Genomic DNA, 12,062 nt, shown 5'->3' with positions numbered 1-12,062 from the left:
CGCCACAAAAATTCAATATAAAACCTCCACAAAAGACCTTGTGGAACCTCAAATTTTGGGGGTTTTAAAACCCCCCAAACCATGTGGTGGGGTTATAAACTTCCACAAATAAAAGAAAAAACTACCACAACTAAACAAAAATCTTGTAGTGCGGCACTATTCTACATTTTGCAAAGGGTTTGTGAAATCTTTCTCTTTGTTCGGGGAGTTTCCAACTGCCATGATCACCTAAAACGTCAAAATACAAATTTCCAATATGCCCACCCTAGATGTTGTGGAGTTAAGGTTGGGGCCTTTAATTTGAATTCGAATGTATAAATAAAAACCATGCATCTAATACCTGTGAACTTCGTTCGAGCAATTTTTCCGCGTACCCTTAAATTTAAATATTCATTTTTATTAATGCGATGGATACAAATGTCCTAAAAATGTATTATATATTAATAATTTTACAACCAAAATGTGTCACATGTTACTCGATATGTTATTGTAATTGGAATTAAATATTATCGTCCAAAATTAAAGAATCCTCCCCTCTTCCATTCTTTCTTTCCTATCTTTCTCATTCCTTCACCTAGACTATATGTCTTGTATATCATTATTAATGACTAATTACAAACTTGACAATCAAAATATGCAACATGACATTTTTTATTAACGTTCCTAAATAAGTAAAATTAAAATATTAAAATTAACATTAAAATATGCTATATTATGTGTTATATATTTATATATTACTAACTAATTTTATAACCAAAATGTATCCGATGACGTTCTGTTATTAAAAATACTACTTAAAAATCGTATTTTTTATTTATTTATTTTTTATACGAAGACCGCGGTGTTCTCCCTCTGTCGATCTTTTCGTTAAAAAAGTTTGATTCTATCATTTTTTGTACCATACCATATAACGTCAGGATAAAGCTAGCGTAGTTTTAAAATATTAATCTTTCATTGATGTTATTACAGGTGAAAATACTAATATTGAATGAAGTTCATATCTTTTCAAAGTGAATTTAATAGTGCCTAAATTGTCTAAATTGTCTAACTTGCAAACGCATATGAAATTTTGTTGTCTAACGGTCTAACCCACGTCCGGTGACGGAACAATTCCTAATTTGAGTGGGTCATGGTCCCGTCACCCTCTTTAACTTCAACTATACAATATATAAATTTGTTAGTATACTTTTAAAAATTGATATTTCGATGTATGTTATTAAAATTATTAAAATTTGTTAGTGTACTTTTGTGTTCACTAAGTAACACTGAGTTATATTAATTTCAAATATTTAATTTCTTTCTACCAATCGTAATATTTATATAAGTTTTTATTTTATTTACATACATTTTTTTTGGTTTGATTCAACCATTGGCAGAACTTTGTTAGGATAATGGAAGCTTTTGTAAGTAGTTCTATCTCAAAGAAAAACAAGTTAACTCAATTGGTTAAAATGATATGGTTCCAATTTATATACTTGGGTTCAACACCATCTTCATTATTTGAAATTTTTTTCTTGCATTAATATATTTAAATAAATATTACACCAAATTATATTTGGTTTCTCATATATTTTCATGCTTTCTTTTATTTTATAATAATGAAACTAGTAGTAATATCAGTTATAAATAAAAAGTTAACGTTTTATTTTAAATCAACATTACAAGTTAAATGTTACTGTATGATCAACACTGTTTACATTAATAAATTTTGATATTTTTATTTCATTAGAAATTTAAGATTTTATTTTTTTTTGTATTATATTATTTGATTGTAATGAATATAATACCAAAGATAATTAGTTTGGAGACTTTTGAGAGATAAATATTTCGATGCACTCCACAATCGTAACACGAACAGACCGTTTTAGGACTCATGATATCTAACAAAAATTTTCCTTATATAACACAGCGCACCTGACTTTTCTAAATCTGGAAACTGAGTATGAATGACAATGCCATACGATGAACGAAACTCGAGCTTGTCCTTATTGTCTCTGAGAAAATCAGCACATTGCTGGAAGTTTGTGACAAACTCAAGGACATCGTATCTCTTCTCGACAAAGCAACCAAGCTTTGCATGCAATGACTCACATTGGGAGGTTGTTCTTATGCCTGCAAAGAAAGAACCACGAATGTAAACCGTCGCCCAGCTAGACTTCTTCGTGTATAAATCTTTAACCCACTCATGCTCACTTGTCCCACATTCTTCTACCATTGCTTGCCAGTGCATTTTAAACTCCTCAACCTCAAAGTCTGCAAGCATGCAATATCTGAACAAAGATGTGAATCCTGGATTACACACATTGGCTGTCGCGTTCCTTATCAAATGCCGGCACAAAGCCAGTGGTGATCTTTGGGAAACACTTGCTAGATTGTTATGCGCATAGATCTATCCTTGTCAGTGATGATCGCCGTAGGAGGTTTCCCACCCATGCACTCCAAGAACTTTGTCAATACCCACACGTATGAAGTTTGTGATTCACAGGAAACCATTGCAGTGCCAAAAACACAGGTTTGATTGTGATAATTCACCCCGGAAAAAACAATCACCGGAAGATTGTATTTGTTCCGCCTATATGTTGCATGAAAAGCAAGAACATCTCCGAATAATTTGTAGTCTTCTTGACTACATCCATCGCTCCAAAACAAATCACATGTGATTCCCAACCCCAACCTCATATCGTCAAAATATGTTGTCATCAACTCTTGATGCATTGGCTAACACCCTCAAGGTAGCATTCACATCGCCATTTTAAAGGGCTGGCTGCCGCGTAAATTTGTTGTACATGTCTCGTTTAGTAAATGAAACTCGTTTAAAACCACCAGCCTATGCAGCTATCGACTTATATATTTTTGGAATTGATATCCCAACTTGTCTCATGCTATCCATATGGGCTATGTCAACATCTGAAATTTTAAGATGTGAAAGCAAGTACTCATCAACAAACTTGGTAGGTGGAAGATCATGGTTGTGATTGTCCACAAAACGTGACACATACCATTTTCCGGTGCTATCTTTTGGTTTTATCTGCATCTCAGCTGGACACCTACACCTAGTAACAACCTTATGCTCCCTTTTAAGATGATGCATCTGAAGTCATTTCTTATCTCTAAAGCCTTCGCAGTTGCACAGATAAGTGAATTGCACAATTTTACCTTTTTTATTTCTTATTTTCTTCCCTTTTCGGATACCAAAACCTCTTACACAGTTGTACTCCTCGTACAAACGTGCTACCTGCTTAGGATCGCTAAACTCCATCTGTAGAATATCATCGGCAGTTAAAGAAATTCCTTCAACTGACGTGTTGCCATTTTCCTACATCTGCTTCAATGCTACACCAGTTGTCTCAACATCTTCCATTTCCATGTCTAATGTCACATCCTGCACATATATGAATTAAATAAAAAAACTCATTTGGAGTTAATTATTCTAAAACCACATACTTTCTCACATTTAATCAGATAACATTCACTTTAAACATAACTATGACATGTACCTCTGATAGCCACCAATATCCACCATATGACTGAGCCAATCAAATGCATCTGAAATGCCCGCAACATTGTCAACTACAGTTGTCAGACAATCTTCCATTTTCCTGCACAGTACCTTCCCTTGCCTCCGACAAATGTCCAACGATATGATTTAGGTGCCTATAGTTTTTCCTTTTAATATACCTATAAATTCACAAAATGTTAGAGACGTTAATTACTTATGCATAATTATCATTTCCATCATAAGAGCAACTCCAACATCGTCAGTATCACTTTTAACTTCCAAAATAATCAAAATAATTCAAAATTAAAATTTTCATTTCATATATTTTTGAAATGATACTTGTATAAATAATGAGAGACCGTATCACTTTGATGATAGATCTTTCAAATGCTGCAATTTCCATTAAACTCGTTAAATGAACTTCGTAACATTGTTATTGGAAAGTTGTTACAACAAAGACTGATTCAAATTATATCCAAATAAATTACATATACTCAGTTGTATTCTAATAATTTATTATTCTATTTCTTTATCATCTTATCCATTTGGTAAAAAAATAGATCCAAATCTATTTAATGCAAGTTCTTTTCCTAACTATTTACAAAATTCTAAATTTTTCTCTAAATCCAAATGCACAAAATTTTCAATCCTCACACCCATTAAATTATAATTTTTCAATTGAATTTTTTTAAATCCAATGAGACGAAATTCTAATTCTCATTTTCCTTCTTAATTTAAAGTCCCATCCAATTTGCAAGTTGTATTTTTCTCAAATAATCAAAATTCAGAATCACCTCTGTTCCTGTGTGAAAGATATCTCCGAGGTATAGCCTGTTCTGCTAGTGCTTGAACTTGCTTTCTTTGGGAGTGAGAGAAAAGAACATCATCTTCTTGTAAGGACGGAGGCATTGGTAGGGGTGGCAGTGGGGCGGGTAGGGGCGGGTTTTTACCGTACCCGACCCCGCCCCGCCACAACCCACGGATAGTAAATTGCAGTACCCGAACAGCCCTGCGGGTACCCGTCCCACCCATACCCGCCCCTATAAAAATTAAATATTTTAATTTTTATATATTCATATCTAAATTAAGACAAAAACTTAAAATTCATAGATAAATTAAAATATAAACATAAAAATTCATACAATGTCATTAGCTCAAATAACTTGAAATAAAAAAAAGTGTTAGATCACTACAAATTTAACACCATAATAAAGAAATTATAATATTAGATATAAAAAAATCTTCAACCCTTATTCTTGATCACTTTCAACATCTTCATCATCATTAAAAGTTTGCAAATCAAGATTTAAACCTGAAAATCAAAAGATATAACAATTAACAAATTAAAATCATATCATAAATGCATAAAGATCAGAATGCATAAATGAAAAATCAGAATGCATAACAAGTTCTGCCACTTATTTTATGCAGATATTGGATGCTATTAAATCAAATATTGGATGCTATTAAATCAACTGTTGGTTACTGATGAGCTTAATCACAATCTTTCAACCATCTATGTGATCTTGAATTCATGTGATCATCATAATGATCATGTTTGGGATGAAATGGATTTGTATAATGCATTGCAGACCATGGAAATCTGGAGATTAAGTTAATCATAGCTTTTCCAAATGTAAAAAATTTTTAAAAAATAATAATAATAAGAAATAATGAATGAAACTTGAAAATCAATAACCATACATTCACATATTAGCCCATCCTTGTAGTTCTATATATAATAGGATTGTAACACATGAAATATTTAGATGAGAATGTGAGAATACATGCTAAGCCAATTGAATTAAATTAGATAACCGCAAACAAACTCTTTTTCTGTTTGTATATGTCTATAGCTTATTCCCTATTTCTTGATTTCATCATAATTCAGAACACTGCCGCACATTATGGATTCCCCACAGAAACTGAAATTGCTTGATTGGAAACTGAAAACATATTCACATCATGAGGACGATTCACAGAATTCACATCATGTTGTACAAGATACGAAGTTATGAAAAAATGAAAGCCACTTTGTCCATTGTGATTGAAAGATTTCTAAATAGTAAGAATGATGAGCGGATAATTTGTACGCTTTTTGGCATTGTTTTTAGTATGTTTTTAGTATATTTTAGTTAGTTTTTATTATATTTTTATTAGTTTTTAGTTAAAATTCACTTTTCTGGACTTTACTATGAGTTTGTGTGTTTTTCTGTGATTTCAGGTATTTTCTGGCTAAAATTGAGGGACCTGAGCAAAAATCTGATTCAAAGACTGAAAAGGACTGCAGATGCTGTTGGATTCTGACCTCCCTGCACTCGAAGTGGATTTTCTGGAGCTACAGAAGCCCAATTGGCGCGCTCTTAACGGCTTTGGAAAGTAGACATTCTGGGCTTTCCAGCAATGTATAATAGTTCATACTTTGCCCAAGATTTGATGGCCCAAACCGGTGTTCCAAATCAGCTCAAAACTGCCCGGCGTTAAACGCCGGAACTGGCACAAGAATGGAAGTTAAACGCCCAAACTGGCACAAAAGCTGGCGTTTAACTCCAAGAAAAGTCTCTACACGAAAATGCTTCAATGCTCAGCCCAAGCACACACCAAGTGGGCCCGGAAGTGGATTTTTATGTCATTTACTCATTTCTGTAAACCCTAGGCTACTAGTTCTCTACAAATAGGACCTTTTGCTATTGTATTTTCATCTTTGGACATCTAGTTCTTAGATCAGATCTTTTGATCTTTGGATCTTTTGATCACGTTTTGGGGGCTGGCCATTCGGCCATGCCTAGACCTTGTTCTTATGTATTTTCAACGGTGGAGTTTCTACACACCATAGATTAAGGTGTGGAGCTCTGCTGTACCTCGAGTATTAATGTAATTACTATTGTTCTTCTATTCAATTCAGCCTATTCTTGTTCTAAGATATTCATTTGCACCCAAGAACATGATGAATGTGATGATTATGTGATGCTCATCATCATTCTCACTTATGAACGCGTGCCTGACAACCACTCCCGTTCTACAAGCAAACAAGGCTTGAATGTTTATCTCTTGGATCCCTTAATCGGAATCTTCGTGGTATAAGCTAGAATTGATGGCGGCATTCAAGAGAATCCGGAAGGTCTAAACCTTGTCTGTGGTATTCTGAGTAGGATTCAATGATTGAATGACTGTGACGAGCTTCAAACTCCTGAAGGTTGGGCGTTAGTGACAGACGCAAAAGAATCAATGGATTCTATTCCAACCTGATTGAGAACCGACAGATGATTAGCTGTGCCGTGACAGGGTGCGTTGAACATTTTCACTGAGAGGACGGGACTGTAGCCACTACAACGGTGATGCCCAACATACAGCTTGCCATGGAAAGGAGTAAGAAGGATTGGATGAAGACAGTAGGAAAGCAGAGAGACAGAAGGGACAAAGCATCTCCATTCGCTTATCTGAAATTCTCACCAATGAATTACATAAGTATCTCTATCTTTATGCTTTATTCATATATCATCCATAACCATTTGAATCTGCCTGACTGAGATTTACAAGGTGACCATAGCTTGCTTCATACCAACAATCTCCGTGGGATCGACCCTTACTCGCGTAAGGTTTATTACTTGGACGACCCAGTGCACTTGCTGGTTAGTTGTGCGAAGTTGTGAAATTTTGTTTATACCATGGTATTGAGCACCAAGTTTTTGGATTCATTACCGGAGATTATTTGAGTTGTGAAAAGTAGAGAACACAATTTCGTGCACCAAGTTTTTGGCGCCGTTGCCGGGGATTGTTGAGTTTGGACAACTGACGGTTCATCTTGTTGCTTAGATTTGGCATTTTTCTTCAGAGTTCTTAAGAATGAATTCTAGTGTTTCAAGGTGATGTTCTTATCATCACCAAAGCTGATTGATTCTCATCAATTTAGCTCTTGAATGCAATGCCCTGCTGAAGCTTGGCTAGCCATGTCTAATTTCTTTAGACTAAAGCTTTAGACTAACATTGCATGATTCCTGGAATTCTCATTAAGAATTTTGATACCTTTATTTTCTTTTCCACTTAATTTTCGAAAAACCCAAAAAAAATTACAAAATCGTAAAAACCAAAAATATTTCTTGTTTGAGTCTAGTGTCTCATTTTAGGTTTGGTGTCAATTGTATGTTTCTATTCTTCTTGCATTCATTCATGTGTCTTAATTGATCTTCAAGTTGTTCTTGATGATTTCCTTGCTCTGATCTTTAAACTCTCTTGACTTGAGTGTTTTATTGTGTCTCATATGCATTTTCACTTTGTTAGTGTCAGTGGTATACAAACTTCTAAGTTTGGTGTCCTGCATGCATTGTTTATTTGATTTTAGTTGCATTTTGATGATTTCTCATTATTAAAAATCCAAAAAAAAATTTTCTTTGTGTCTTTTCAAGTCAATAATACAGAAAATTGAAGATTCAGAATATACAACAGAGGAATTACACAGAAAAAGCTGGGCGTTCAAAACGCCCAGTGAGGAAGGAAAACTGGCATTTAAACGCCAGCCAGGGTGCCTGGCTGGGCGTTTAATGCCCAAAAGGGTAGTGTTTTGGGCGTTAAACGCCAGAATGTGCACCATTCTGGGCGTTTAACGCTAGGATGGCACAAGAGGGAAGATTTTGTTTTTAATGCAGATTTTTTTAAGTTTTCAAAATTTTTCAAAATCAAATCTTTTTCAAATCATATCTTTTCAATCAAACCTTTTTCAAAATCAATTTCTTTCCATTTTCAAAGATACTTGCTAACAATTAATGATTTGATTCAATATTTCAAGTATGTTGCCTTTTCTGTTGAGAAAGGTTTAATGTTTGAATCATATCTTTTCTTGTTAGCCAAGTCATTAATTTTTAAAATCAAATCTTTTTTTAATTGTTTTTCAAATCATATCTTCTTAATCACATCTTTTTCAAAATAGTTTTCAATCATATCTTTTTTATTTCTAATTTCAAAATCTTTTTCAAAAATCACTTGATTTCTTTTCCACTCTTGGTTTTCGAAAATCAATTAGTGTTTTTCAAAATGTTTTCAAAAATCTTTTACTTAATTTTCGAAAATTTCTTCCCTTCTTCTCACATCCTTCTATTTATGGACTAACACTACTCCTCAATGCACAATTCGAACTCCATCTTTCATTGATAAGTTCGAATTTTCTACCTCTTCCTTCTATTTTTCTTTTCCTCTGACACTTCAAGGAATCTCTATACTGTGACATAGAGGATTCCATATTTTCTTGTTCTCTTCTCTTTCATATGAGCAGGAGCAAAGACAAAAGCATTCTTGTTGAGGCTGACCCTGAACCTGAAAGGACCTTGAAGCGAAAGCTAAGAGAAGCTAAGACACAACTCTCTGTAGAGGACCTAACAGAAATCTTCAAAGAAGAAGAACCCATGGCAGCCGAAAACAACAACAATGCCAACAATGCAAGGAAGGTGCTGGGTGACTTTACTGCACCTACTCCCGACTTCTATGGGAGAAGCATCTCTATCCCTGCCATTGGAGCAAACAATTTTGAGCTTAAGCCTCAATTAGTTTCTCTAATGCAACAGAATTGCAAGTTCCATAGACTTCCATTGGAAGGTCCTCATCAGTTTTTAGCTAAATTCTTGCAATTCTGTGACACTGTCAAGACTAATGGGGTTGACCCTGAGGTCTACAGACTTATGCTATTCCCTTTTGCTGTAAGAGACAGAGCTAGGATATGGTTGGATTCACAACCTAAAGAAAGCCTAAACTCTTGGGAAAAGCTAGTCAATGCCTTCTTGGCAAAGTTCTTTCCACCTCAAAAATTGAGTAAGCTTAGAGTGGAAGTCCAAACCTTCAGACAGAAGGAAGGAGAATCCCTCTATGAAGCTTGGGAAAGATACAAACAATTAATCAGAAAGTGTCCCTCTGACATGCTTTCTGAATGGAGCATCATAGGTATTTTCTATGATGGTCTGTCTGAACTATCCAAGATGTCTTTGGATAGCTCTGCTAGAGGATCTCTTCATCTGAAGAAGACGCCTACAGAAGCTCAAGAGCTCATTGAAATGGTTGCAAATAACCAATTCATGTACACCTCTGAAAGGAATCTTGTAAACAATGGGACGAATCAGAAGAAAGGAGTTCTTGAGATTGATACTCTAAATGCCATATTAGCTCAGAACAAAATATTGACTCAGCAAGTCAATTTGATTTCTCAAAGTCTGTCTGGAATGCAAAATGCACCAAGCAGTACTAAGGATGCTTCATCTGAAGAAGAAGCTTATGATCCTGAGAACCCCTCAATGGAAGAGGTGAATTACATGGGAGAACCCTATGGAAACACCTATAATTCTTCATGGAGAAATCATCCAAATCTCTCATGGAAGGATCAACAGAGACCTCAACAAGGTTTCAACAACAATAATGGTGGAAGAAACAGGTTTAGCAATGGCAAGCCTTTTTCATCATCTTCTCAGCAACAGACAGAGAGTTCTAAGCAGAACCACTCTGACTTAGCAACCATGGTCTCTGATCTAATCAAAACCACTCAAAGTTTCATGACTGAAACAAGGTCCTCCATTAGAAACTTGGAGGCACAAGTGGGACAGCTGAGCAAGAAAATTACTGAACTCCATCCTAGTACTCTTCCAAGCAATACAGAAGAGAATCCAAAAGGAGAGTGTAAGGCCATCAACATGGCCGAACTTGGAGAGGAGGAAGAGGCTGTGAACGCCACTGAGGAAGACCTCAATGGACGTCCACTGACCTCCAATGAGTTCCCTAATGAGGAACCATGGGAATCTGAGGCTCACACTGAGACCATAGAGATTCCATTAGATTTACTTCTGCCATTCATGAGCTCTGATGAGTATTCGTCCTCTGAAGAGGATGAGTATGTCACTGAAGAGCAAGTTGCTAAATACCTTGGAGTAATCACGAAGCTAAATGACAAGTTATTTGGTAATGAGACTTGGGAGGATGAACCCCCTTTGCTCACCAAGGAACTGGATGACCTGTCTAGGCAGAAATTACCTCAAAAGAGACAAGATCCTGAGAAGTTTTCAATACCTTGTACCATAGGCACCATGACCTTTAAGAAGGCTTTGTGTGACTTAGGGTCAAGTGTAAACATCATGCCTCTCTCTGTAATGGAGAAGCTAGGGATCTTTGAGGTACAAGCTGCAAGAATCTCACTAGAGATGGCAGACAATTCAAAGAAACAAGCTTATGGACTTGTAGAGGATGTTCTGGTAAAGATTGAAGACCGTTACATCCCTGCTGATTTCATAGTCCTAGAGACTGGGAAGTGCATGGATGAATCCATCATCCTTGGCAGACCCTTCCTAGCCACAGCAAAGGCTGTGATTGATGTGGACAGAGGAGAATTGATCATTCAAGTGAATGAAGAATCCCTTGTGTTTAAGGCTCAAGGATATCCCTATGTCACCATGGAGAGGAAGCATGAAGAGCTTCTCTGAAAACAGAGTCAAACAGAGCCCCCACAGTCAAACTCTAAGTTTGGTGTTGGGAGGCCACAACCAATTTCTAAGTTTGGTGTTAAACCCCCACATTCAAACTCTAAGTTTGGTGTTGGGAGGTTCCAACATTGCTCTGAGCATTTGTGAGGCTCCATGCGAGCCCACTGTCAAGCTACTGACATTAAAGAAGCGCTTGTTGGGAGGCAACCCAATGTTATATTTTATATATTTTCCTTTGTTATTTTATGTTTTCTGTAGGTTAATGATCATGAGAAGTCACAAAATCAATTGAAAAAGCAAAAACAGAATGAAAAACAGAAAGAAAAACAACACACCCTGGAGGAAGACCTTGCTGGCGTTTAAACGCCAGTAAGGGCAGCAAATGGGCGTTTAACGCCCAGTCTGGCACCATTCTGGGCGTTTAACGCCAGAAAGGGGCACCAGACTGGCGTTAAACGCCAGTAAAGGGCAAGAAGCTGGCGTTAAACGCCAGAATTGGCACAGATAGCATTTTTGCTCGCCACTTGGTGCAGGGATGAATTTTCCTTGACACCTCAGGATCTGTGGACCCCACAGGATCCCCACCTACCCCACCACCCTCTCTCTTCTTCACCCATTCACTAATCACCTCAAACACCTCTTCCCCAAAAACCCTTCACCTATCAAATCCCATCTTTCTCTTCACCACTCACATCCATCCTTCATAAAATCCCACCTACCTCACCATTCAAATTCAAACTACTTTCCCTCCCAAACCCACCCACACATAACCAAACCCTACCCCTCTCTCCACCCCTATATAAACCCATCTTCACACCTTCATTTTTATATAACCTAAACACTACTTTTCCCCCTTTGGCCGAACCATAAAGCCATCTTCATCTCCTCTATTTCTTATTCTTCTACTCTCTTCTTTCTTCTTTTGCTCGAGGATGAGCAAACTTTTAAGTTTGGTATGGTAAAAGCATTGCTTTTTGTTTTTCTATAACCATTTATGGCATCCAAAGCTGGAGAAACCTCTAGAAAGAGGAAAGGAAAGGCAAAAGTTTCCACCTCCGAGTCATGGGAGATGGAGAGATTCATCTCAAAGGCGCATTAAGACCACTTCT

Source organism: Arachis stenosperma, chromosome 4 (genome assembly GCF_014773155.1).
Source record: "Arachis stenosperma cultivar V10309 chromosome 4, arast.V10309.gnm1.PFL2, whole genome shotgun sequence".
Lineage (NCBI taxonomy): Eukaryota > Viridiplantae > Streptophyta > Magnoliopsida > Fabales > Fabaceae > Arachis > Arachis stenosperma.
Note: the sequence above shows the minus strand (reverse complement) of the source record.